The sequence below is a fragment of the Sus scrofa genome, chromosome 13, assembly GCF_000003025.6.
Source record: "Sus scrofa isolate TJ Tabasco breed Duroc chromosome 13, Sscrofa11.1, whole genome shotgun sequence".
Taxonomy (NCBI): Eukaryota; Metazoa; Chordata; class Mammalia; order Artiodactyla; family Suidae; genus Sus; species Sus scrofa.
The window spans coordinates 41,473,919-41,501,047 of record NC_010455.5 but is presented as its reverse complement, the minus strand read 5'-3'; the positions used below and the strand labels follow the sequence as shown (position 1 = coordinate 41,501,047).

The following is a 27,129-nucleotide window of genomic DNA, read 5'->3' as shown; positions in this document are numbered from 1 at the left end:
TGCAGATGGGAAGAAAAACCTAAAAATGAACTCAGGTTAGAACATGATTCTGGGATATAGCTTGGTGGACTGAGAGGAGGTAGAGTCTAAAATCCCACTGGAAGTTGTTTACCGTCCTCCCTTCCTATACCTCATCAACAAGGTAAAAGGGGTGTTGGGGATTAGGTCAGGGCCACTTCTTCCACCAACAGGTTTTGAGGGGGTCCTCTGAGCCAAGCCCCAGGCTGGGGCCTGGTGCCACAAAAGTGAGCTAATGAGAGACCCAAACACTGATCCATCAGATCAAACAGGAACCAGTTTGGAGAATTTTTCTCCAGGGAAGGGCCAATCCATAATGAGGGAGACTCATTTGTTAAGGGGTCAGGCAAGGCATCTTTGAACAGGTAGCCCTGGAGCCTCAGGAGGAGGTGGCGGGGGGAGTGTTCCTGGCAGGGGAGTGGCATGTGCATGGGCTCCAGGTGATGGGGAGCCATTGGAAGACCTAACAGAAGGTTTGGGGGCCAGATCCCAGAGCAGGAGCAAGGTGGGAAAGGAAGCACTTTCAGCCCTGGACGCACTGTGTACACATCTAGAAAGCCCTCAGGTGTTGACTGACAACCATAGCGATGGCTGTCACTATGATTCCAACCAAGGCAAGATGCTCAGATGATCACGAACTAGACCACAGCCATGTCTTGGATGTAGCTGACTTCTTTTGGCCATGAAAGAGCAAAAATCAAAACCTAGAAGTAGTGTGAGAGGGGAAAGTATTGAATAGAATTACAGAATGTTAAGGCACAAGGGCCCTTACAGATTGTCCTTCACCACCATCAATCTGCAGACTAGAAAGATGAGCCCCTTCCAGAGGGGCTGATGTCACAACTTGATTAGCAGTGACTAACCAGCCTACCTCATTCTTAATGAAGGTTCTTCCTATAACACTAAGTCACTTCCCCAGAATTTCTAATTTCAACCCTGGATTCCCTTATTTCTCTAACACAGAGATGCTAGCTAGGAAGGGTTTATAGGAGACAAAGTAACAAAGCAGGTAAGAACACAGCTTCAGAGCCAGAGAAGCCTGGGTTTGAATCCCCACCAAGGCAACTGACCTTGCCAAGATACATAAGCTCTGAGCCTCGGCTTCCACATCTGTCCAATGGGGCTGATAGAAGTGCCTCCAACACTGGGTTGCAAGGACTATGTTATCCTTCATGCACAGCACTTGCTGTGATTCCTGGTATATGGGAATCACATAGTTTCTATCTAATCCATAGGAACTGTTATTACCTTAGAAAAATTGAACTACCCATTCTGTCCATGAATTTGTTTTCTTACCTTCCTTTTGTAGAAAAGCAAGGTGGGGGGGGGTCCCTTTTCATCAAGTGTCAGATAGATGTCTTTAAAATACGTTGAGTTGTTTTTTTTTCTTCTACTGCTTTTTCATATTTTGTGCAGGAGAAATTACATATTGAGGCTACTGGTTCTTCATGAATAAATAAGTTCTTAAGGACCATGGATCATGAAGGTTTAACCACAACTCAGGGAAGGAAAAGTGACAGCATTAGTTGAATAGTGCTCATTATGGAAAGAATTCCAGCTTTGGAGTCACTTAGACCTGGGTTAAATCCTGGCCGGGACACAAGTTATCAAGTGAGAACATGAGCAAATTAGTCATCTCTTCTGAGCCTCAGTTTTCTCAACAGTAAAAGGAAGCTATTTCTATTTATTAGGTAGTATGTTATGAGACTTAACTAAAACAGGGCAAAATGCCTGACTCATCATAGTAAATATCCTACATTTTGGCTCTTCTAATTATGCAGCTCAACAACTGTGACATTTCCCACTGAATTCACCACTGTCTGTCTGTGGAGGGTGTATGAAGTGGTAATCCCATTCACTTGTGCTGCCTCTGTTTTTTAAGGTGGACACAGTGCATGTCATTTTCAGCACAGCAGAAATGACCTCCAAACCCTCCCATTAAGCTTGTGTGTTGAGCCCTGTGATTTTTTGAGGCATTCGCAGTATTGTCTATGGGAACTGCTTAGAGTATCAAGGGATCCACCGACTACATGGAGAGATTGTATTAGTAACAAGTGTGCGAGGAGTAAACATAGCAGTTACTTTCAGTGGCATAATCTCCATAGTTTCCAACAAGAGGCTGTGCAAATTGCAAAAGAGGGAAAAGAATATCTCAGTTTTCCCACATCAAGGTTACAGATGAGCCACAGAGCTACCATTTGTACTTGTAGGCGATTTCAATCATTCTGCATGCATGCTCACCCTGGCAACATTTCAAAGCCTTATTCCACATTACCGTAGTATTTTATCACGCATCACAAGTCTGACACGGTTCTTTCCTCAGCATGAAAGTGCTCCAGGCTAAGTTTCAGATTTTGTCAGTAGGAAAAAAGAATTGTTTCAATCCAGAAATGGCTGGGGAAACATACCTTCAAGTGTTACAGGTTTATAAAGGTAAAGCTCCTGGTAGAAAGAAAGCTAGAAATAAGCGAGCTTATGTCTGGCTGGTTTCTGTGTGTTCTCCGCAGTGTTCCCTGAGTGGGCACAAGATGCATCCAGATCAAGGTGCGAGCATGTTGTAATGGCCCAGAGAGCTCAAGCTCTGATGCTCCAGGTAGAGAGAGAAAGGGAAGCAACATCCCAAGTAATTCCCATCCCAAGTAATTCCCATCCCAAGTAATTCTGTCTCCATCATCTGGGGCAATGGGTTAATATCATCACTGACACAAATTATCTTTATTTTTTAAACTTTTTAGGGCTGCACCCATGACATATGGAGGTTCCCAGGCTAGGGGTCAAATCGGAACTACAGTTGCCATCCTACGCCACAGCCACAGCAACACAGGATCTGAGCCATGTCTGCGACCTACACCACAGCTTGTGGCAACGCCACATCCTCAACCCACTGAGCGAGGCCAGGGATCAGACCTGCAACCTCGTGGTTCCTAGTCAGATTCATTTCCACTGCACCATGACAGGAACTCTGACACAAATTATCTGGTCACCTCATTTTGCCTTTCTCTTGGCATGGCCCAGACCTGGCTAAAGGAGATTGTGTGTCTCTCTCCATTTCATCCATTCAACCAAGATAGATTTTTCTGGCATCTTCTCTCTGTCAAGCTTCAGACCAGACACTGTGGAAACCACGGTTCACAGGGCAGACAGGAATCCATATCTCACAGGTGCCATTAAGGGATGTCCGGGGTGCTGGGGGAACACACAGGTAGGGCACTTGCTCAGATTTTGGTGGAGTGACATCTACATCAAACTCCAAAGACTGCATGAGAGGTGACCAAGTACAGTCCAGCTCCTCCTCCTCCTGCTCACCCCTCCTGTCAAAGGGAGATTAGGGTGTGGAAGAGCCTGGTGCAAATTCAGTAATTCCTCATTTCCCAACTATCAATAATTTATCACCATCTCTGCTATGTTGAGGAACCACTTCTTCTACTTCTAGTTAGGTGTTTGTTTGTTTGTTTTTTTCCAAATCAACTTCCTTTTCCTACCTGAACCCATTCACTGTAGAAGGAAAACTTATGTCATTCTCAAAAAAGCAGTATAACATGCCATAAATAGAAGGCAGCTTGAAAAGTAAATACAATGAAAAATAAAAAGATGTATTGAATTTCATCTGAATTCTGGGGTTTGAGCCTAAGAACTGGTCTTTTCTGATACCAAATGGGAGACCATCAAGCATTAGAGCAGTGTGAAGGAGGGGAAATAAATAAATAAATAAATAAATGCAATAAAAAAAAGAAGCACCAAAGTAAACGTGCTTCTGGAGAGAGTACAAGGAAGAAAAAGGATGTTGAAACTAAATCATCACTGTGAGACTCCACATCCATTTCTTTTTTTCTTTTCTTATCTCTTTGCTTTTTGTTTTGTTTTGTTTTGCTTTTTTTTTTCATTTTATGGCTGTACCTGTGGCATGTGGAAGTTCCCAGAATAGAGGCCAAATTGGAGCTGCAGCTGCTGACCTGTGTCACAGGCATGGCAACAAAGGATCCAAGCCGCATCTGTGACCAACACTGCAGCAACACCAGATCCTTAATCCACTGAGTAAGGCTAGGGATTGAACCCGAATCCTCACAGAAACAACGTGGGGTCCTTAACCTGCTGAGCCACAATGGGAATTCATGAAAAGTCCACATTCTTTGTGAGAGTGACTCAATACTCCCTAAAACCACCTTGTGTACCCACAGAGGGATGTGTCTCACACTTGGGTAATCAGAAGGGTCCAGGGGAGTGGGAAGATGATTTTAGAAGTAATGAGCTGAGAATGGAAATGCATGGCTTTGCAGGCCTTGTTAAGGAGTCTGAAAGAATGGAAAGCCAGGGAAGCAAGTAGATGGCCAGCTAGGGTGGCCCAATTTGCATTTCAGAAACACAACCCACCTGTCTGGGTTGTGGTGGAGGGATGGATGGTGAGAAGCAAGGCTGGAAGAGAGGAAACATAAGGATGCTTTAGAGGAGCCCAGGGGAAAGAAGATAGGGCAAAAACTAGGAGAGTGACTTGGGAGGGAAAGAAGAAAAAAATCTATCAAATGTCTTGATTTATTGAATGCTGGGTAGAATGGATGCTCAAAAATATTTTCTGTCTGATGTGGATCATAGACTTTCTTTCTCTCTCTCTCTCTGTCATTCCAGCCATTTTTGGGCCAGTCATTTTTGTGTGTGTGTGTCAGGAATCCATAGCCCTCAGCTCAGCTCTGACCACCCTCTCCTGGCACCCTTCCACTGCCTAATGGAGGTCTCTGGTTGTTCACTGAGATTCCTCCTCAGAGGTGGGATCAGCAGACCAGGCCTGAGAGTAGGTAATTATGTGGCCCCTTTGACTCCTTTCAGGGTTGTGGAAGTTTTCAGCATCTCCCATCGTTTCCCATTTGTCTTAAGACACTGGTTTTCTGGGGATAATTTTACCCCAAGGGGAAATTTGGTAGTGACTGTCTGGAGACATCTGTGGATATAACAAGTGGTAGGGAGAGGTGTGCTGGTCCCATCACATAGGTGGAGACCAAGGATTCTGCCAACATCCCAAAATATACAAAACCTTCGCCCACACCCAAGAATTAACTGACCCACAATGTCAGCAGTGCCTGAAGCTGAGACCCCTGGCAGGACAGAGAGAATGGCAGAAAGTGTCAGGTGAGGGAAGAGTGAAGGCCGTGGTGGGGCAGGCCCTTCTGTCAGGGAGCTGGTATTTGCACTCAATAACCTGTGCATTATTACAAGTATACGTGTGTTGATGGAGCCAGATGGTTGACAGAGGGGAAGCATGGCTTCCTCTGGGTATTCCAGAACTGGAATCACACCAGAGCCAGGCAGCCAATGGAAAGAGGCTCTAAAGAGGCTGCAGTGGCTCTTGTAAGGATGGAAGAGACCTTGGGGTGAGTCTTTACAGGCAGTTCAAGGCATCTCCAGGGGCAGGCCACTCAGGCCGGCACCCCAGCAGGTGCCTTAATATTCCAGGCATCTTCACCCTGTCTTGGCTGGTCCCCAAGCGTGCCCAGAAAGCAAGCATCTCTGTTTTCAGAGATAGCAATGATTCCTTTTTCGTGGGGGGAAAAAAATGCCGTAAAAATAAACACTTTGTAAATCACTGCATGCCTCCTGCCTGCAAGCCTTGAGACTATTTATGAGACATTTAACTGCTTATATACTTACCCCCCAAAAAATTATCTTTTAATTAATAAACCTAATAGCCTGAGGTATGCCAATCAATAAGACAAAGAATGCAGGAAGCTGAATCTGATACATTGTGGTATTGAACTCTCTGCAGAAAACTATGAGCCCTTTCTATAAAATGAGCATGCTTCCAGTCCATGGAGGTCTCAGGAGGGACTGCTGTGCTCACACAGGGCTGAGACAGGGAAGGGACAGATGCAGACATTCTGTTCTTTTGTTAATTTTTAAATAGAAGTATAGTTGATTTACAATGTTGTATTAGTTTCTGGTGTACAGCAAAGTGATATACTGTGTGTGTGTGTGTATATATTTGTGTGTGTGTATATATATATTCTTTTTCATTATAGTTTATTACAGAATATTGAATATAGTTCCCTGTGCTATACAGTAGGTCCTTATTGTTTATCTATTTTATGTATAGTAGTTTGTATCTGCTGCCCCAGACTCCTAATTTATCCTTCCACTCCCAACCCCTTTCCTTTTGTAGCTGTAATTTTGTTTTCTATGTCTGCAGTAGATATCCCGTTCCGGCTCATGAATGAGACGGACATGGGATTTCCTTTTGTTTAATGGCTGTAATCTGTGGGCAGGAATGAATTGCTTTTCATGCCAACTGGGAGCTGTTTCCACTCTTGTGACCAGAAGCAATGCTGTCTCCATAGTGTGTACACAGCACCTCCTAGCTAACTACATAATCTGCAATGCATGGAAAAACCATCTGATTAAATATGTATATATATTGAGAATTTGACATACTTCCTAAAGAGTTAGGCCAGCTCTAGTAGACAAAATAAGTCAGGATAGGTAAGAAAGAAATATCTTCAGAGTGCTATTCTCCACTCTGAATTGGAGGAGCCTGCTTCTCCATCCCACTGTTCCCCTCCACATCTCCTCTTAGAATGTTGCTAAGAGGCCTTGAAAACTGAGTATTAGATAAATGCCAATCTATAGCAAATGTGCTTATACCAAAAACATCCTACTTGGTTTGGGTACCAAAGTCCCAAGTCCAGTGATGGGTTTATAATGTTCCTATCATAACTTGGGCTGTAAATGACAACTTGCAAAGGCAACTCCTCCCAAGTGCTGCATCTTTTTTCTAAGGTTTAGAGTACAAGGAGCATGGAGCTAAACTTAATTTGGGACCAGGCGGAGGTAAAGAAATGCCCTGGGTTCAATATCCAGCAAATGCATCCAGGGTGACTTCAGTGATCAATGTTACACAACGAAAATATCACTAAAATTCATTAGCAGGAAGAAACCCATAACTTTTGCCTTTCCCGAACCCACTGGGAGTCCTTCTTTTGTGAACTCTCAGGCCAGGGATTATCTTTTCATTGAATTATAGTGAAATCTGTCTTAAGTGATCACCCAGGGACCATCCAAAATTGGTAACTTGGTAGAGGTTGAACTTTAGCTAAAGGTCAAACAAAATTCTTCTGGAAACCTTAGGGGTTGCTTAAAGGTGAAATAAAAAGCCAAAATGAAAATTGACTTAATCCTTGGTTTATGAACCAAGTAGCATAGCTAAGCAGGCTGAGGGATGCACTCAGCTCACAAATGCATCTTGACTTATCTTTCTGAAGTGCCTCATCCTTTCTGGCAAGTGCTATGGCCTCTCTGGCTTGTGAGGCATGGGCCTAGCAATGCCTTCACTTCCCAAGGATGCCCATACATTTTAAAAACCTCTAGCTGCATGTTTGGGACCTAGGGCAGCAGTGATGCTACACAGCACTCCAGGTCAGGCTCTGTTCATAGTACAGAGAATGTGGCCCAGTAAAGCCTTTAAGATTCTAAGCATCTTTACCTGGAAAGAAGGAAATTTGCTTAACTAACAACAGAACATGCATTCAGTCTGTTATGCAAATAATTACCTTTGAATTCTTTTTATACATATATATTTACATATAACAGAAAGCCATTAAATATATTTATATATTGTATTTATATGTATTTATATATTTCTCATGGAGGTCCAGCATGTAAAGTATAACAAATATATCATCTATCTTGTATTCTTCTGTGTATCACTTAGAAGAGAACTTACAGCTATCTTGAGATAGCTCTGGAACTCCAGGGTCTAAAGCTAAGAAGGCCAAGAGCAGAAGAATATGGAACCCCTATCCTTTCTTTATTCCTTCCTGTAAGTAAAGAAGGAACAGATACCTTGGGTCCAAATCCCAGTTGTAACACATTTCATAGCTTGGACTAGTCACTGTAACTCACTGAGCCTCTCTTTACTCATTTGTAACAAGGACAAAGCAATAATAACACCAAGAGTTGTTATATTGTACCTTATGTGTCAAACCCTAGGCTGAGTGAAAACTTTACACACAGTGTTATCTTGTTGAGTTCCCATCACAGCACTTCAGGGTGAGTAGTTGTGTATCCTTTTGAAGATATAAGTGTGTCTATAAAATATTGATTAGAAATACCTACTTTGCAGGGATGCCGAGAACATTTGGTGACCTGGCAGGTGAAAGCCAGAAGCCTACCTCCTGCCTAGGAGTAGTTACGCAAAGTCAGCTTCATTCTTCTTCCCATAGAGATGGGCACTAACCAGGTGACCCATAGATTGTCTATTTCATGACCATGCACTTCAGAATCTAGGAACTCTGACAGGTTGGGAGATTTGATACCATTTGTTTATTTCTCACGTTACTTATTGGAACACTGCTAAGTGTTGGAAGCAGAATAAGGATCTGAACAAATGTGTTCTCTGCTACTTGAGCTGAGGGTCACAGCTCTGTGGTACATTTCAGATTCAGCTGAAGTGGAGGTGGAAGAAACCAAATTAGGGAGGTGGCCCTGTGGGGAGAGGGGCTGGCTTGAGGATTTCTTAGCACAGAAGCAAGATCAACTCAGTATGGCCAGCTCAGTATATCTAGCCCCTTTATTGTTCTATGCTAATATTTATGCATGTTTGGCCAATCTAAGATACTTTATATACAAAAGAAACTGGTGTTTGGGAAAAGATTGTGTTTTTATAAGGTAAGGCCATAGACATTCTCTACACCTTCCTCATGTAACTAAAGACTTACGTATGTCAATGATAATGGAGATAACATGACACACAGGTATAAGCCAGCTCAGCTAAGTATTCTAATGAAGACTCCCTGGAAATCAGGCAAACCACCCCCACAAAGGCAACCCATGGAGAAAGCCCAGCAATGGCTAATGGACATGGAGATTTGATTCTTTTGGCTCTGTCTTCCTGGAGCCTGGCTCTTGGTATTTGTCCAGAATAACTATTCCTCTTCCCTTAACAATACTTACTTTTCTGATCACAGCTGTTGCTCCAAAAGCACCCCAAAGCAGGAATGCCACACGGTGATGCCGTTTTCTTTCCTGTCTTAGGCCCAAGCTAATGAGCTGACAGCTGAATGGCAAGTGCTTCATGAAGGCCTGCACCTTGGATGTGGCTCTTCTCCCTGGTCGTGGTCGAGGAGACCCAGAGCTATTAGCTTCCCTTGAGATCAGTATAACTAATAACTAGTCCCATCCACTTCCTTTTGAGCAGTAGTGTAAGGGGGATCTACCAGCTAGTATATGCATTAGCCATGTTCACTTACTCTCCATCAGGTGATGTGCATTCAATGCCATATAATTGTGAGGTTTCTTACAAAAGCTGATTGATTATTGGAGAGGAGTAAAACAAAAGACTAAGAGGAACCTCAGGTTGACAGCTCAGGTCTAATCATTGTTCCCTAAGAGCTTCGGAGAGGATTTAAGGTAAATAATAAACCTACTTCTTTCTATATAGGACCCTTATGATTCAGCCAAAGCCTACCTCTCTGTGTAATAGGCCTAAAGAACATCCTACAAAGGGTTGTTAAATTATGGCTCATGTGCCAAATCAGACTTGACGCTTGTTCTTATAAGCAATTTTTATTGTAACACAGCCATGAGTAGGCACTGTCTCTGGAGGCTTTCACACTACAATAGCAGGCTCAAGCATTTGTAGCACAGACTGAAGGACCTGCAAAACCTAGAATATTTACTATCTGGCCATTTATAGAAAACAAGAAATGTGCTCAACCCTGCCCTATCCTAAAATAGGGATAAAGAGTTTAAAACAGGAGTTCCTGTTGTGGTTCAGCGGTTAATGAACCCAACTAGCATCCTTGAGGATGCCAGTTCTATCCCTGGCCCCACTCAGTGGGTTAAGGATCCAGCATTACTGTGAGCTATGGTATAGGTCAAAGATGCAGCTTGGATCCCGAGTTGCTGTGTCTGTGGCATAGGCCAGCAGCTACAGCTCTGATTGGACCCTTAGCCTTGGAACCTTCATATGTTGTGGGTGCAGCCCTTAAAAAAAAAAAAAAAAAGACCAAAAATAAAATAAAATAAAAAATAGAAAGTTTAAAGCACATGCTACAACAAAAGCTCCATGAAGGCTGGGCCATGACTGTTTTGCTCAGATGTGTATCCCCAGGGCTTCGTGGGTAGTAGTCACTCAGTGAAAGACATTAGCTTTCCTCCCACTGTCTACTGATTCCCTTCACTTTTGTTCTTTATCCCCATCTACTCTCTCTGACTGTGGGATTGACATCCCTCTTCAACCTGAACTACTCCATTTGCATTTTGTTATAAACAAAGCTTATAAACAAATGCCATTCTTCATTGAACAAATGTTGCTGATCCCCCTTAAAGGCACAGGCACTGGGGATGCAGGGGTGAGCAAGCCAGATTAAGCCCAGGCCCTTTAAGAGATTATGCTAGTGGCAGAGAGAAGAAAAAAAAAGTGAACACATAAACATGCATCACCTCAAGCAGTGAGAGGAAATAGGGTAATAGGATCAAAGTATTTGTGCAGGAGCAGATGAATTTGGATAGAGATGTCAGAAAAGGCTTCATCAAGGAGGTAAGGTTTTATCTGATAAGGATAAGAGACAAGTCTGGAGAACCTGGGGACAGAGAGTGTTCCAATTAGAGTGCATAGTGATTGCAAAAGCCATAGTCCAGGATGAGCCTGACCTGTTCAAGAAACAGAACAAAGGCCAGTAGGCCTGGATGACTGGTGAGCAGGCAGAAGGAGAATGTGGTTACAGAGGCAGGTGGTGGCCTAAAGTCTGGTAGGCCCAGAATGAGATTGGAGTTGGAGAGTCTTAGACAAGAAAACAATGTAATCTAGATTTTATAAGGATCGCTCTGGCTGGGTTGAAAGCAGGTGAAAATTCAAGCAAGGGGGTGCATCAAGGTGTTATCTCAGTGGTTTATGGTGGAGATGATGGTGAGGTGGAGATAAGTAGACCATTTGGCATTGTGTTCTGGAAACTGGCAGGTAGATTTTGTTAATGGAGTTGACCATGAACCCTCAGAGCCTAAGAATTTCTAGTATTTGGCTTGAGGAATCAGCTAGATGGTGATTGACATTTACTGGAAAGACAGAAATAGGATGAGTGCTACAAGGCAGGCGTTCTCTTTTGTTTACAAGAAATACAAGGTGCCCATTACACATGTAAGAGGAATCATCAAGTAAACTGAGGAACGTACGTGGCTGGAACTCATTAGAGGGCCCACACGAGAAATATATTTGGGGCTCATGGCGATGGCATTTAAAGTCATGGCTTTGGCTGAGATGACTTGCATGAGAAGGGGAGTGGAGAAAAGTAAAGAGGGTCCTACAAATGAAAAGGGCCTAAAGTAGACCACACTTAGAGACTGTGGCTAGAATATGATGAGCATGCGAGCAATGAGCATGGGAGAGGGTAGTGCAAGATGAGGTCAGAGAGGAGTTAGATTTTATTCTACGCATGATGGGAGAACAGAGACTGAAGAATAGGAGTTAAAGGAGAATCTGAGTTCTGGAGGCAGGATGCCTAAATTTGTTTAGAAATTCTGTTACTCACTGGGCCAGGTACCCTCTTGCTGCCTCCATTTCTTCACCAGTAATAGACAGATGATACTAGTACCTACCACATCAGGCTCTTCTGAAGACTAATAGAAATGACATATGAAGTATGCTGAGATCAGTGCTGAGTGCACAGTAAGTGTTCAATAAATGTCAGCTCCAGTTAAGACCAGAGGGAATCACATAATCAGATTTATACTTTTAAATGATACTGGACACCAGAGGCTCAAAAGCAGATGAAAGGAGAGATTGATAAGGTCACTCTGGTCAGCTCAGGAAGAAATGGGAGTCCCACCTCTTTCCATGGTTTCCCCGCATGAACCACAGCTGTTTCCACCCTGTTCTCTGAGCTGTCCAGCCAGTCAACCCTTGTCCTGCACCTAGCCATGAAATGTCCTAGCTTGTGGTTTATCTCACAGCTCTATGACTGAGCCAGAGCCCCTCAAGAAAAGGGCACTGTCTGGTCACTTTTCTTCCTTAGAATCTACCGTTAGATCCCTAATCAGCCTGTGATGATGATGATGATATGTAGCCATCACTGGCAATGAAAAGAACAACAGCAGTTCAGATCAGTACATTGGAATGGATACAAAAAAAGCTAATTTCCTAGGAAATGCAAGTTGTAGAGCAGTGGGGACAGAAAAGCTGTGAGACTCTGCCTGAGTGCTTTTAGAAACCAGCCAGGAGGAAGGCTCCTCCGCAGAGGGAGGACTTCCAGCCCCTGCTGTAGGGATGGCTCCACAGCAGGCCCAGAGTTTTCAGGCTCATTTGAGTCCCATGGATATGTGCAAAGAGCCAGGCAGGCAATTGAAATTCATTTTCAAGGTCACAGCACCAAACTTTGACTGTGTTAGCTCACAGGACCATTAATGGGGTAATGTGCTCCATCACTGCGAGAGGGAATCAAAAAGACGTTAATGGGACTTCATTATATCCATCTGTCCATCCATCACTTCTCCATCGCTCACCACTTGACTCCAGAAATGGGAACACCCCCCTAACTAATTAGATTTATCCTAATCTCCTTTATGGGCCATCAATCCTCTCAGAGGCCATCTGTGAGTTTAGAGTTCAGACCTTTAAGAATTATGCTAATCAGTCTTTTCCTAATTGAAAGTGTTCAACTGACGACCACAATTTGCAACTTCTTACTGTGACAAATGGGAATCCATTGTAAGATTTGGGGCTAATTTTAAGCACCCTGGTCCTCTGACATGCCGCAAGATGGGCCGTTTCTAAGAAAATAGTTAGGTGAAGAGCATAGGACCTTGGGGCCAGGAGACAAGTAAGACAAAGCAAAGTCAGTGTGGGGAGAATTTTAATTGGTTTGTAATATGCATAGGAGATGATTTGCTTTCATTTATAGAATCAAAATGAAGGTACCTGAACTATTAAATTTAGGGATGGGTGCATATTTGGTGGGGCAGGCCCTGGTGTGTAAGGTGCAGAGAAGAACCCATTCACTGTGGTAGGCACCAGAGCAAAATTATTTAGGAGTGGATTTTCAGCCCCCTGCCACCTCTGGGCCTGTGGCCTGGTCACCAGAGGCTGGTGTGGAATGTTAAGCAGATTTCTATGCAGAGAGGTCGTGCCTGCATAGCAGTGGTTTAAACCTGGAAGCACTTTCTGACAGAGCACAGGGACATTTATTGCAGAACCTCATCACCCCTGGGCCTTAGTGGGGTGAACAGAAGTAATCATCATTAGGGGGTCAAACAGAGTGCTTGGTGGAAAGACTGATGCTACATTAATTACTTGTGAATAAGCAGAGCGTCTTAGCCCAGAGCAGTGCATCCTAAACTTCAACAAGGAATCTCTTGGTGATCTTAAAATAGTTTTTGATTCAGTATGTCTGGGGTGGGTGGTGCCTAAGAGTCTGCATTTCTAACAAGTTCCCAGGTGATGCTGCTGGTCCAGAGACCACACTAGGGGTAGCAAGAGAGATTAAGCATCTGGAGAGCAGAGAGAACCAGGTTCAATTCCCAGCTACTTGCCATATAGCCTTAGTCAGATTATTTTCCTCAGGACCTCATTCATTCAACAAAAACATAATTGAATTTCTATCATGCTCTCAGTTAAACAGCTAGAACAAGACAGAACATGTCCCTGCTCTCCTGGGGTTTTTGTCTAGTAGGACAATAAAAAGATAACAAAGCAAAAATGTGTGGTTATAACTTGTGATAATTGCTAGCAATAACAACGAGGCTAAGGTTTATTGAGAACCTACTAAGTGCAAGGCCCACTCTAAAGAATTTCACATTATCAGCTGATTTAATCTTTATAACAACTCAATAACATAGGTACTTTTATCCCTGTCCTCAGATACAGAAATTGAGAAACTGATATGAAGTCCCTTGCCCAACCTTATGTACTGAAAAGCAGTGGAGGGCTGATGTGGAGCCAGGCTGTCCCTCTCTGGAACTCACGCTCCTGACTAGGGGTCAGCAAATGCTTCCTGAGAAGGGCCAAGTGGTTGATATTTTAGGCTCTACAGGCCAGTTTCTATCACACCTATTTAATCTGCTCTTGTAGCTCAAAGGCAATCACAGGCAAGACATAGCGAGTGAACATGACCGAGTCCCAGTGGAAGTTTATTTACCAAAACAGGCGCTGGGCCAGACTGGGAACTTCAGGCTCTAGTTTGTCAGCTCTGGTTCCTGGTCATTATCCTAAACCAGTGCTTCTCACATGTTAAAGCAGCCCTTTCCTATGTAAACAGGATGTGAGCTTCATCTGAAATTTTTAATTTTCTAGTAGCCATGGTGAAAATAAAAGAAACAGATAAAATGACTTTTAATAATATTTTGATTTAACACAAAATATCTAAAAATATCATTTTGACAGGTAATCAATATAAAAATAATTATTAATGAGATATTTCACCTTTTTTTTTTTTTGTGCTGGCTTCTAAACCTGGGATCTCGTATTTACAGTACCTCTCGGCTCAGACTAGCCATGTTTCAAATGCCCAGTAGCCATTTAGGGCTCTTGGAACTGGACAAATTAGCTTTAAAGTACTTAATACTCACCTGGTCTGGGGTAGAAAATTCTTCATTTCTAATAAGTCCCCAGATGGCCTTGGTCTGTGGTCCACTCTTAGGGTGGCAAGTGTGCAGACAGCCACCCTCTGGAGGGAACATACCGCACTGGGACTGGCTGGTGAGAGTGGGTACCTAGCATGTACCAGGAACACTCTTTACAGAGGTTGCATTCAAGGATGCAGAGGATGCGGAGGAGAACAGTTAAAAAACATGATCTAAGCAGAATTTAAATAGATGAAGTGAGGTGAAGGCACTTAGCATTGAGCTCAGTCTGGTGCCTCGGGAGGTTTTGTTGTAATGTAATGGCTGGGAAGATCACCAGCTTTCTGCGCCCCCACAGGCCCCTGTCAACCAAGAGTAGATTACTCACCCTCCTTCTGTACCCCTGCAGTTGCCCAGATTTTCTTCATCACAGCACTTGCCACACTTTCTTTGGGTGCTGGATTATTTGCTGGGTGGACCCCTAAGGCAGGCTTAGGGCTTGGTCACGGCTCTGTCCACAGCCTACTCTGTCATTCGTCTGCTTGGGAGTAAAGAGAGGACCTTCCAGAATACTGAGAATTCCAGACACAGATAGAGGAGTGGGATAGGGAACAAAGGATACTATGAGCAGCCTGAGCTCAGTGGCCCCCAAACAGCCTCTGGTGTGTTCATTTTTGCCAGTACAGGAAGTGCAATGACGCTAACAACTTTTAGAAGGGCCCTGCTCCCCCACATCCTTGGCATCTGAACCATCAGTCTCTAACATGAGGCTACTGCCTTCCTCCCTTGACATCTGCCTGGTCCTGCAGGGGCTGAATTCTGTGTTTGGGGTGCTGGGGGAGCCTGAGATAAAGGGAAAGGTGTGTGGGGGGGTACTTCTCTTTCACAGAAGGGTAGTTGCAGGCCAGACAGGCCATACCGAGGAGCTGAGGGCTGTTACTAGGGTGGTTTGAGACACAGGCTGATTGAACTTGTAACACTGAGCTCTTTCCTGGTGTGACTATAGCTTATGCTCCAACCCCACTTGCACCTCAAGCTCTGCCTTTTTGTTCTAACTCTGTCACGCCTATAGCCTAGAGCGATACAGCACTCACTCACGAAGGTTGGCACAGCTGCCTGCGTTTGCATCCCAGCCCTGTGCCCATGTGTGCCACTTCCCAGGCCTCTCTGGGCTCAGCTTCCCCAAGCATTAAATGGGGACATAAGTTGCACCACCTTTGCAGGGTAGTTGGGAGGGTTAAGGAATTAACATCTGTTAAATGGTGTCAAACTGTCTGCACACAGTCGGTGCTCCCTGCTACTATCAGAAATCACTTGTACTGTTGTTGCACCGTTCCTTCCAAAACCCTTTGGGAAAAGCAGGGCCAGCTACGCTGTGATCACCATTTAATAGTGTAGGTGATGAACTAGATTCAAGGAGCAGCAGAGCATGGCCCAGAAGGAGGCCAGGTCTTCCGACTGTACATTCATTCCCTGAGCAGAGTTCGAGTTACACCTGTTCTGTGCAGGGAGCTGAGCTGTGAGGGGAATAGTGGGAGGGTCAGATGTGGTAACACAGAAACGCAAGCCCAGGAGTGAGGAGAGGAGCTGTATGATGGCCCAGTGTGTGTTTCCATGGTATGGTGACATTGCTGGGCTCCTTGGGAACTAGGTATCCTCTGCAAGTTTAAGAGCTGTGGCACACAGATTCCCCAAGGGAGGTGCATGGAAAGTGCATGCGTTTGTATGCACACTTTTGTCTAGGAAAAGGAGTCCTCGCTTTGACCAGATTCTCAGAGGTGTAGACAGGCCTAAATTAAATAGGAATTTCTGTTCTAGAGGAACTGAGCTGCAGTTTGTATCTCATGAAGATTCTCCTTAACTAGTTGCGAAGATTTTTCCATGTGAGCTTGTATACATAGCAAGAAATACACAGGCACGACTGCCAGGAGGAAAGCAGTTCTCCTGAAGACTCTTGCACAGTGTACCCTGGTGACCCTTCTGCACTCTTCTGCATCGGCATTGCCAGTGATTTGCTCACCCAAGATATCTGGCCTTGAGCTAATTATTTCACTGCTCAGAGCCCCTGTTTCCTACCAGGTGGGCAGGAGTGGATTGGGGGATGAGAGCTTCTACTTCACAAGAATTTAGGGGGAACTGAATGGCGTTTTTACCGTCATAACATACACCAGCTGTATTAGGTTCTCACTGGATGGGAGCTCCCAGCCTTTGACATCAAGCTTTCCATCAGGAGTTTCCTTTTTAGTTCAGCGGAAACAAACCCAACTAGTATCCACGAGGATATAGGTTTGATCCCTGGCCCTGCTCAGTGGGTTAAGAATCTGGGGTTGCCTTGAGCTGTGGCGTGGGTCGCAGATGCCGCTTGGATCTGGTGTTGCTGTGGCTGTGCTGTAGACAGGCAGCTGCAGCTCCAAGTTGCCCCTATCCTGGGAATCTCTATATGCTGTGGGTTCAGCCCTAAAAAGCAAAATAAAACAAAAAGATTTCTGTCAGATTCATTCTAGTAGAAGTTCTTGGAGAACTGTCTTATTTCTTTCTTCTTAGTCCTATCCCATCCTTTCCTTTCTGGACCAAGGCTGCAGCATCTCTTCCCAAGAATTGCTCCACAGCTGTGGCATTTGTGAAGCAGACTTGTTCTCTCTCTGGCTCTTTCCACCTGTTTCTGCCTCTTGGGAAGGCCCACCTGTCCTCCCTTCTCAGGTTCTATTCACTGGGTGAGCTGTTTTCTTGGTTGTTTTCCCCTTAGGCCTGTCATAGTTGGCAAGTGATGTTTTGGCCCATGGTCTTCTCCTGGTAGAGGTGGGAAGAGAACAAAATATCACTGCTGCCCTTACTCTAAGGAAAGGTAAATTCTGTTTAGCTGCCCACGGGGGAAAAGGAAGCTTGCATTTCCAGTGGTCATTTTCTGCTTTAAGTAAAAGAAGCTGCATATAAACTTTTAAGCATCTACCAACTCAGTCTTAATGTAGAAGCAGTGTAATGATGGCAGCACCTCAACCACTTGAGATTTGTTGTGTGAATTCTCTGCATCCTCCTAGATAGAGACAGTGCCCCAAGGCAGGGGATGAGGGCAAGGGCTTGAGCTGGGGAGTCAGAAAAGCTTGGTGTGGACTTCGGCCCTGCCTGTGACTGCTGTGTGGCCTTGGCGCCTGTGCAGTGGGGCGGAGAAATATAGGCAGTGGCTCCTTTGCCAGGGCTGCCATCACATGTACTCTGGGGCTTAAACCACAGAATTCTGTCTTCTTACAATTCTGGAGGCTCGAAGTCTGACCTCAAAATGTCAGCAGGTTTGGTTTCTTCTGAGGGCCCTGAGCAGGGTCTGTACCAGGCCACCCCAGCCTGTGCTGTCTGCTGGCAGTGTCTAGCATTCCCTGGCCTGTGGTTCTCACACCCTGATCTCTGCCTTCATCTTACGTGGCCTTCTGTCTGTGCACATGCCTGCCTCTGTGTCCACATTACCCCTTAGTAAAAGGACATGGGTCTTACTGGATCAGAGTCCACTCTAGAGACCTTCTTTGACATTGCTAACCTCTGTAAAGACCCTATTTCCAATAAAGCTTACATTCTAAGGTATTCAACATTTTGCGGGGGGGGGGGGGGGGAGATGCAGTACACCCTATAACGCATACCTACCACACAGGCTTCTGAGGCCAAGGAGACTATCTCTACAAAAATACCTAACAAACACAATGCCTGGCACATAGCAAACCCTCAGTAAATTGGTTATTATCCCTGTGGGAGTTGATCCTGCCCTAATTCAGCCAGAAGCTGACCTTTCTCACCTATAACTCTTGGAGAATTTCTGTGCCTTTGGCTTTTTCTTTTCTCTTATTTTTCATCAACCCAAAGGCATATAGAAATGGAAAAGGCAAAGCACAGACCTGTCGAAACAGAGGGATCTGTCATTTGACCATGACAATTTTTTTTTTTGTCTTTTTGTCTTTTCCAGGGCTGCACCCGTGGCATAATGGAAGTTCCCAGGCTAGGGGTCTAATTGGAACTATGGCCTCCATCCTATGCCACAGCCACAGCAACATGGGATCTGAACCATCCCTGTGACCTACACCACAGTTCATGGCAATGCCAGATCCTTAACTCACTGAGCGAGGCCAGGGATCAAACCCACAACCTCATGTTTCCTAGCCAGAATTGTTGACCACTGCGCCACGATGGGAACTCCTGACCATGACAATTCTTTCTATTTTAATATGCCCTCAGCTTAAGCTTCTATTAGAAAAAAAAGTGTAAAAATATACAGAAATATATTTTTTCAGTCATCTGTGTTAATTATTTCAGAAGCTATCCTAAAGAATGGAATGATTTATTTGAGGGAAAATTTTGAAACCTAAGTAATTATCATATGGCCATTAAAAAAAAAAGTCAAAACTAACCCACTGTCTGAAAAGACATGTTATTGGAATCAAATAAGCTGGTGGCATAATCTGCAAATTCTGTGTGTCCTGCTATGGTATCTGAAACATAATTATCAAGCTTAAGTTAATTAGACTAATGCTCAGAAAATCTGGCCTGGCAGCTTGTGGTAAGTAATTATAAATACTGATTTAAAATGTAATACACTGTGAGCAGAGGCAAGGGAAACTCCATTTGACACAGCCTGTGCACATATACAATTAGGAATCCACGTCGAAGAGTGCCCATGATGAGAAGGAACTTTGTAGACAGTGGCAGGCAAGTGTTTTGCAGGGTGGTGCCGATGCCTACCTTGCCCAGTGCAAGACGGGAGCACATTAGGACAGGGCCAGCTCTGGCAGAGACCACCTGAAGCATAGTCCCTGCCACAGCCTGGGCACCATCCTGTTGTTTCTGTTTTCCCTCAAGCGTCTCCTTCAAAAGATGATTAGCTGTGGGGCAGCTGAGGTCAGCTCCCTTGGTTTTGTTTTTTTCCCATACCCTGAAAAAAAAATGAAATTCCCATTAATTGAGGATTGCAAAAAAAGAGAAGGATGCTGAGCCCTAAGCTGGCACACATGTATCTTTCATCTTCCCTCCACCTGCTGTGTGGTTTTCTCTCCAATTGTCCTTGGAAGATGGGAGGCACCATTGAACGTCCAAGGCAAAGACAAGGGACACTCAAGATTTTGGCTTTCTCCAGGTTCTTCCTAATGTTATAGACCAGAGACATGTGATGAAGGAAAAATAGGGAAATTTTAGATTAATGATGGCTACAAAGAAATCTTATTTTGTTCTGTATTCTCTTTTACAAAGTATACCTCCATTCCAGCATTAGCATTATACGATTTAATTTACACAATGTAATCAAACCTTTCCTTCAGCCCTGCGGATGGTTATAACTGTGCCTTTTCTAACTATCTGTTATATTTGGTCCCTTTGGACAAGAAGTATTTAGTGAACTACTATGTGCCTAGCTCTTGTTTTACAAGGTCGTTGCTCAGGGATTAGATGGAGCCATGTGGCATTGATGGTTAGAAGGTTAACGAAAGATTGAACATTGCTAATGGATGTAGCTTTGCTAATGGATATAGTGGGAAAGACACTTACAACACAATAAGCATCCTTGAAATAGAACCACATTGATGGGCCAGCTAGTCTAGCCCAGGTGGAACAAGGAAAAGAAATGTATTCTGTGTGGAGAGAACAGTATGTGCCAAGGGCTGGTGGTGAAAGAAAAGGCAGGTTGTTTAAAGAATCACTCCTACTCACTTGGGGTGCAAAGGGAAAGAGTGCACAGGGTTGAAAACGGAGGATGAAATGGTAAATGAGGGCCTATCATGCCAAGAAAACTGTGTCAAGGACAATAGCCCAGGACCAGAGCAGAGAGCAAGGGTTAAAAGACTGAGACGAAACTGCCCTGGCCCACTGCCTAGAATTTAATTTCTGCTTTCAGCAAGAGATCCCCCAATACATGCTTCTTCAGTTATGATATTCCAATTCAGAAACTAGATTCCAGTCCACCCCGTTATTTTTTTCACTTTTATTTTTTTATTGAAGTATAATTCATTTACAATGCTTTGTTAGTTTTAGGTGTATAGCAAAGTGATTAAGCTATACATATACATACATACATTCTTTTTCATATTCTTTTCCCATATAGGTTATTTTAGGATATTGAGTAGAGTTCCCTGTGCTAGAATGTAGGTCCTTGTTGGTTATCTATTTTATATATACTAATGTGTATATGTTAATCCCAAACTCCTAATTTATCTATCCCCTCTGCAACATTTCCCCTTTGGTAACCATAGTTTGTTTTCAAAGTCTGTGAGTCTATTTCTTGTTTTGTAAATAAATTCATTTGTATCATTTTTTAGATGCCATATGTAAGTGATATTATATGATACTTATTTTTCCCTGTCTGACTTACTTCACTTAGTATGATAATCTCCAGGTCCATCTACATTGCTGCAAATGACATTACCCCATTCTTTTTTTATGGCTGAATAATACTCCATTCTACATATGCACTACATTCTTTATTCAGTCCTCTGTTGATGGGTATTCAGGTTGCTTCCATGTCTTGGCTACTGTAAATAGCACTGTAGTGAACATTGGGGTGCATGTATCTTTTTGAATTATGGCTTTCTCCAGATATATGCCCAGGACACCCTTGTTATTTTTACTTGAGGGTCCTTTTTACTCGAGAAACACATTGAGGCTTTCAGTCTAAGACTGCATAAGAGCATAAGATTCAAGCAATTCACTTAATTTCTCCTGGCCTTTGTTTCCTTCTCTGTAAAATGGGGACAACACTGTGGCTCTACCTACCCCAGAGCTAATCCAAGTAGGTTATGTGAAAAACTGCTTTGATTGAGCTACTTCACCTTAGCCCCTGCTGCTTAGCAGACATTCAGCACTGTTTTATGAGAGAGGGGATGCAGGTTGAGGTCATTGGCCCTGGAGTCCCACCACCCACAATCTATAAGAGCACATCTCTGAGCCTTATTTTCCTCACTTGAAAATGGAGATGGAGGTTGGCACTCTTAAGAGGTTTAAATGAGATCATCTCCTTAGCAAGCTCTCAGTAGAACTTCATTAATAATAACAAAGGTAGAGCAACAATAACAAAACTATGCCATCTTTATTCTTGGGCTCCCATCCTCTATTTCCACTTCCCTAGAGCAGACAGGTCCCTGGTATTGGACTAAAAGCCTCTCTCCTTAGGACAGGGGCATTTTTTGTAGAGAAGTATTTGTTCCTTGTGATTCACCTGTCTTTTGGCTGAAGAATTAAGTCCTGAATCTGACTCCTTTTATCTCTTCATCCAAAGCTCAAATAACCATTTGCAAAGTGAAAGGACAATCAGCAGATTGTTTTGCCTGTTGGATGCCAAAAAAATTATTTTTCTTGATTTAAAAAATTTTTAATTTTGGTATCAAGTAGGTAGAGTCTGGGTAACCAGTTAGGAACACTTGCAGACCTTGGACTGGCAACTCAGCTACTGTGCTTCAGTCTCACGTCAGTGAGCTGGAGTCAGAGTTAAAGCGGGAGGAGAACAAAATAGCTGGGAAACTAATGGCCTTTTCAACATCTTATCTGTGTTTCCTACCTAAAGAGCAATCATCATACTCTTTGTGACCCCCAATGGGGAGCAGTAGAAATGGAGACAGAGTTTCAAAGCCCTTAACATACAGTTTTGATGTGGGATTCAGCATAAAGAAAAGCACCAAAAAATATGAAATGTAGAAAGCATGTGAAATTTATATTACCACTGCGGACATATTTATTAAAATCCAGGCAAGTATTACTTTTGCTTCGGAAATAGGACATAAGAGCAAATTTATGGAGAGGAGAGCTTTTGGATGCTATCTCCCAGACATAAAGCTCTTAAGGAAGAGCAGTTTTAATTAAGAACAGCATCCTGTGTGAAGTGCTATACCCAAAATAGATCCTGAGGGGGATGCAGTGAAGGGATACATCGATTTTAGACATCTGGAATCCAATTAATAACTTCATTGCCTTTCCATGGCAAGTGCTACTATGCTGTAATTCTTATGGAGGTTCTCAGAATGGAAGTTGGATCTCCAGAGTGAGGGAAATTGCAGTCATCCTGTGCTGTAATTCCACATGTTGCCCAAGGATGATCATTGCCATTTGCTTCCATTCATGGGTTGCCTTCTTTCTTTAAGGAGTTATGTTTAATAGCTCATGAGTATCTTCACACCATCACTCACAACAAAAGCTGTAATTTCTATAATAGCCTATGCCTAACCATGTGATAGTCCTACCCCTCAACCTTGCCCCTGCACACCCCACACTGAGCTATCACTCTGAATCCCATGGTCCCCCCACTTCACTTATTTTTACAGAGTTTTAGGCATCTCTAGGCATTCCTAAAAAAACCTCAAAAATATATACTTTTCAACTTTATAAAAAAGTATCATGCTGCATATTATCTTTTGGGAATTATTTTTTCCTTAATAGTATGTTATTAAGATTATAATTCATATGGGCGAATATGCACTACTATTTTCTCTATCAAACTGTTACTTTGATCACTGTGCAATATTCTGTTAAATGAATATATCACATTTTATTCATCTACTTTCTGAAGGACAGTGGTCAGGTCCAGGTTTCTGCCATTTCAGTCAGACCTGCTTTGAAGATTTTCTTGCATGTGGGCAAGAATTTCTCTTGGGTACATACCTGGGTAGAGAATTGCTGGGTGCAAGGTATTGCGAATGTCAATTTTAGGACATTAAGACCAAATCGTTTTCCAAAGAGGTTGTTTCAATATAGTTTCTCACCAGCAATGTCAGAGCATTCCTGAGGGTTTATGTCCTCTCTAGCCCATGGTATTGGCAGATTTAGATATAGCTCAAATTCTTCCGTACTCAAAGGTAATATTTTTACATTAACTTGGTCTTGTGACATGTGACTCAGAACTGAGGCTAGGACTTACCGGTAGAAGTTGGGGGAAGGGCTGTGTAGACAGCCTCGAGGGGAGGAAGAATGATCTCCTAGCATACAGACTGTGTGAGGGAGTGGTTAGATGTTCATCCCTAGAACATTCAAGGCAGGACATGAGTGCCCCTTGAAAGCAATATGGCAGAAGCATGAAGATGTCACATGGATGTTTGGACCAAAGAGCTTTAAAGATTTGTTTGAAACCCTGATTCTAGGACCAAGCTTTTTTTCAAATATTCATTTCTGAACCTTTAAATAGATACCTGAAAGTTACAAGAAGCTATTTTAAAGCATTTTGATCTTTTATCTTTTAAGGCCAACCAACCAAATTCCTTTAAACTTTTTGAGCAGTAGTGAGGTGAGATTAATTAAAAGATTAGGATGCTTAAAAGATTTTTATGGTTTTTTTCATTCATGAAGTTATAGCTCCCAACGATAATATTTTCAGCTTTAAATTGGAATGTCAAAGATACTAATATTTTAAAATCAAGCCACATATATAGGAGCCAAGCCTTGGATTTTTGTACATGTGTGCATGTGTGTCTATGTTTGTAGTACCTCTTGAATATCTCAGTAATAATTGGGAGATGCACAGTAGGAAGCCGAAAATGGTGAAGGTAACTCTTTTCTAGCCTGATGCTTGAAAATAGTCATGAGCCTGGCATTGCATTTTTAATTTTTCACTCTGGCAAGGCTGGGTGTCTGTGTGCCTTTGCAGTTGCCTTAGATCTCTATTGTCTGTACTGATTTCTGCATTACAGTCACTTATAGCGTATATAAAATGAACAGTTGAGCCCATAACAAGGAAATCACAGCTTCTTTCCTTTTAAGATTTTTTTTTCTAAAACGCATTTGAAATCCTCTGTGACAAAGATCTGCTGTCACGGATGGTAAGCTTAGCGTTTCAGCCACATCCAAGGCTTTATGTCTTCATTAAAGAAGGTTTTTAAAGGAAATAGAGAGAGGCATTTGGGAAAGGTTGGCTTCTAATTTGTTTGTGCAATTCACATGGGCCAGGATCTTTGAAGGGCATTGGAACAGGTCTGTCAGAAATGAATGGATTTGTAAATGACAGGGGGTAGGATACTTCCAAGGGGTGCCCAGCAGCTTCTGAGGGTGCAGGAGTATAACCAGAGGCAGAACAGTTTCTACGTCTTGTAGAAAGAAGGAAGCGTGACAGATCCACTGGAGTGGGGAGTATCCCCAGAATATAGAATTCCTGTTGGTGATTCCCCATCTGCCAGCATGTGGTCCTGGTGCAGCTCTGCCAAACAAATGGTAGACATTTGGAGACAGGTGTATGAGGTCAGCCTGCATCCTCGCTGCTCCATGATGGTTACCGCTTGTGCATGTTGCTTGCCGCTCACTTGCTCTTCCATGGAGAGTTTCCTGTTAGCAGGGCCTGATGTTAAGGTGAGGGAGAGACACAAGAAGCAAAACTCAAGCCAGGAAGCAGCATGGCCCAAGCTAGAGGCAAAGCTGCGTCCAGCAGTTCTGGCTGGCCTCGCCTCCTTCACCTCGCCAGGTCTGGATTTCCTGTGTCTTCACCCAATTACTCTTCTTTTGAGCCTAGAAAAAGTAGGTTCTGACCAAGGGTGATGTGATCAATGAATGGTCCATTCTGTCTTCCCTCCCAATACTTGTGCCACTGGTACTGGGTTGGGGGAGGGGGAGCACTCCCTGCTTATCTCCTTCATCATTGCCCTCTCCTCTGGCGCTTCTGAACTCCCTTCAGTCAGTGGCCTTCAGCCAGATCACAGACCATGCAGACCCCTCTGTCCTTCCTGGGTGTTTGCACTTGGTGATCCATCTCAGCTGAATCATCACCTCCTCAGAGCAGGTTTCCCTGACCATACACCTAATGTACTTCTCTTTATCATTCTCTTTCATGGCAGAGAGACATTGGATTATTTGCAAACTTGCTGCCTCCTCACTTAGAATGCAAGCATCCTGAATACACCCCAGGCTTGTCCAGCTTGGTCACCACCAGTGTAATGACTGTGCCAGTACTTGGTAGACATGCTACTCTTGGATGAATAATTGAGTAAGTTCTGCAGAGAAACAAGCTTCCAATGTCTGGGGGACACATATGTGCAACCCCCTAACCTAGTTACACTTCCTCAAATGGGGTTTATTTTGAGGGCCAGTTGTTGCTGCCTGGAATATTGCATTAAGCAGGATCCTGAGGCCATGTCTATGCATGTGTATTTGTGGTTGTATATTGGCTTAGCACTTAGGGATAGTTATCTTACTTGGACCACGCTTCTAAAGGTTCTGTAAGTTGCCTCCAAAAAAGATGAAGCCATATTGTAGTATGAACAAATACGACATGAAATGTTCAGGAAAATTCAAACAAAACCAGAAATTGGCCCTTTGCCTCTTCCCTTTCCTCTTTCTGAGTACCACAGGTTGACATCACTCTAGGTTTAAAAGAGAACACTCTTGCTCAAACACCAATATCCTAAACACAGGGGAAAAAGGCTTACAGAACATGACTGGCTAAGGAAATTGCTTTTTGAATAAATGTTTCCTTCTCCAAAGTTTGCTTCACCACAAACCTCCCTTTCAGAGGGTGTTTCATTGCATTTCTCAGTGAGCATGGTTTTTTTTTTTTTTTTTTAAAGGGAGCTCGAGGAAATCAAACCGGTAGAAATGTCTAGTCCCTGTGACTTTACCAATTTCCTACCTGCTGAAAAACCAGGACAGCTCAGATAGGGTGGAGCCTGGGGCAAAGTGTCAGAGATCAGCAATTATTTACTGACAGCTAGCCCCTAGAGGAGGGACTCCAGCTCAGGCTGATTTTTATTACTCTGGTTTTCTTTTCTGGACTTATTACCCATGTTTTTAAAAATGTTAGCACAAGGGAAAATTCCAAAAATTCACAGTGTCTCCATGAATCCTAGAAGCCAGCAAACTGTATTTCTAATCCAAACAAATATTGTTTACAACTAGACATGTGATATGGTTTGCAGAACTTACATTCCTAAGAGACTGGGATGTTTCACCTGGAAAATGGAGATGATGGGAGTTCCTGCTGTGCCTCAGTGGAAACAAACCCAACTAGTATCCATGAGGGTACAGGTTCAATGCCTGGCCTCGCCCAGTGGGTTAATGCCTGGCCTCGCCCAGCATTGTCATGAGCTATCTTGTAAGTCGTAGACATGGCTTGGATCTCATATTACTGTGGTTCTGGTGTAGGCCAGAAGCTGCAGCTCCAAGTCAACCCCTAGCCTGGGAACTTCTATATGCCATAAATGCAGCCTAAAAAACAAACAAAACAAAAAAAAACAAAAAAAAACAAAAAAGAGAGAGAGAGATAAAAAAGAAAGAAGGGAAATGGAGATGAACTTGCACAGCCAGTATGATGAGAAGGAGGTATCATTTAAAGACCCCTTTGACAGTGCTTCTTAAAAACCTACTATTGGTTGTTCAACACAGCAAACAGGGTACAAAGATAGACGTTTTTATAACTTGGTGATTTCCACCATAAACATGGGGCCTAGACAGCAAATACCCAATCTGCTGTTGGTGAGGGCTTTTTATAACTGGAAGAACAAAGGACTACTTACGTGGCGAGTGCCTAGTAGCCAGGCTACCGCCATAATGGGATTGTCAAATGACATGCTAAGCCCAGCTATTGTACATGTGAGTCTCACTAGGGTAAGCTCTGAAGAAAGGTTAGCAATGGGGTGTCCT

General features: G+C 43.4%; 1 protein-coding gene and 1 long non-coding RNA gene across 13 annotated transcripts in view; one reads left to right on the top strand and one right to left on the bottom strand.

Annotated features, from left to right (window-relative positions):
- The window catches only part of FHIT (fragile histidine triad), a 1,440,837-nt gene that overhangs the window by 1,383,752 nt on the left and 29,956 nt on the right, over positions 1 to 27,129 (top strand). The window lies entirely within an intron of this gene.
- The window catches only part of LOC110256455, a 325,871-nt gene continuing 309,292 nt past the window's right edge, over positions 10,551 to 27,129 (bottom strand). Inside the window, exons 3-4 of one of the 2 annotated variants that reach the window (XR_002337965.1) lie at positions 19,276 to 19,465; positions 10,551 to 15,091 (exon numbers count right to left, since the gene is read on the bottom strand). This is a non-coding gene — a long non-coding RNA (uncharacterized LOC110256455). Of the gene's footprint in view, positions 15,092 to 18,800; positions 19,466 to 27,129 lie in introns of those variants that run through there. The other variant, XR_002337964.1, reaches the window with a different exon arrangement.